This window comes from Alligator sinensis, unplaced genomic scaffold, assembly GCF_000455745.1.
Source record: "Alligator sinensis unplaced genomic scaffold, ASM45574v1 scaffold317_1, whole genome shotgun sequence".
NCBI lineage: Eukaryota > Metazoa > Chordata > Crocodylia > Alligatoridae > Alligator > Alligator sinensis.
Window position 1 is genome coordinate 322,347 of NW_005842582.1, and position 1,177 is coordinate 323,523.

Sequence of the window (1,177 nt, forward strand, 5' to 3'; positions counted from 1 at the left end):
AACGTCATGTTGCCAGGGGCCGGATACCTGAGTTACCACCTGCAGCTCAGTGCTTAAATTATCCCCCAGATTGATACTTAGCATCTGATTCCTGTATCCTGACTCTAGCCTGGGTTGCAGACCCTCCCCCTGGATTTGCTCCTGGTTTTGGTAATATGGCTCCCACCCTCTGACCTAGCCCCAAGCCCCTGCTTTCCCTCAGGTGTCTAATCATGACGCAAGTGGCTGTTTTGTAGCCCTTGCTGGTTCTATGATAGGGTCTGATAGGGGATCTCACGTACATTGTAACGGTACTCCCAGAGATACGTGATGTATATAGGTTGACCATATGTCCCAGGCAAACCAGGACAGTCCCAGCTTCCATAATCTGGTCCTGGCCAGTTGGTGAATAGTCCCAGAGCACAGTCTGGCAGGGATGCAAGTGGCATGGTGCACCAGGCAGGCAGTTGGGCATGCATTGCTGCTGCCAGCTGGGACTGGATTACAGAAGTTGGGACTGTCCTTGTTTGCCCAGGACATATGGTCACCCTAATGATATACCACATGCTTGAATGGCTCAACATAAGACATTGGTCAGAGAAAGTAATGATTGTTTTTGCTCACTGCATGAATTTGGAAGCATAACAGCATGACCACAGGACACGTCCATGATCTAGAGCAGTCACCTGGAGCAACTAATATGAGACAGCCCATAAGGTGACTGTTAGGGATATGACTGGGATGTGGGCATTAGGGACTTGACCTTTAGAGCATCATAATGTAGAGGAACAGGAGCAGATAAGGTCAAGGAGCAAGGGTCCCAACAAAGTCATATGCCAGGGGGGTCAGGAGCAGGCAGCAGGGATTCAGATTGGAGTCACTGGTGAGGGAGTCAAGCGCAGGCAGCCGTAAGTAAAAGGAGAAGGATGTCAGTGGTTGTCAAACTGCAGCCACAAAGCAGGAGCTGGCTGTCAATAAATAGGGGTCTGGACTGAAGTTAGGAGCAAGTAGGCATCTGGAGCCAGTAAGTCTGGAGCAAAAGGGTCCAGGCTGGAGTCAGGAACCAAAAGGCAGAAAACAGGAACAAGGATAAAGTCAGCAATACAGACAGTAAGCAAACAGAAAGAAGCCAGCAAACCCACTCAGTAACCAGAGTCAGAGGGGGCTATTTAGCCTTCCTGCTGCCTTGGCTTCTGGC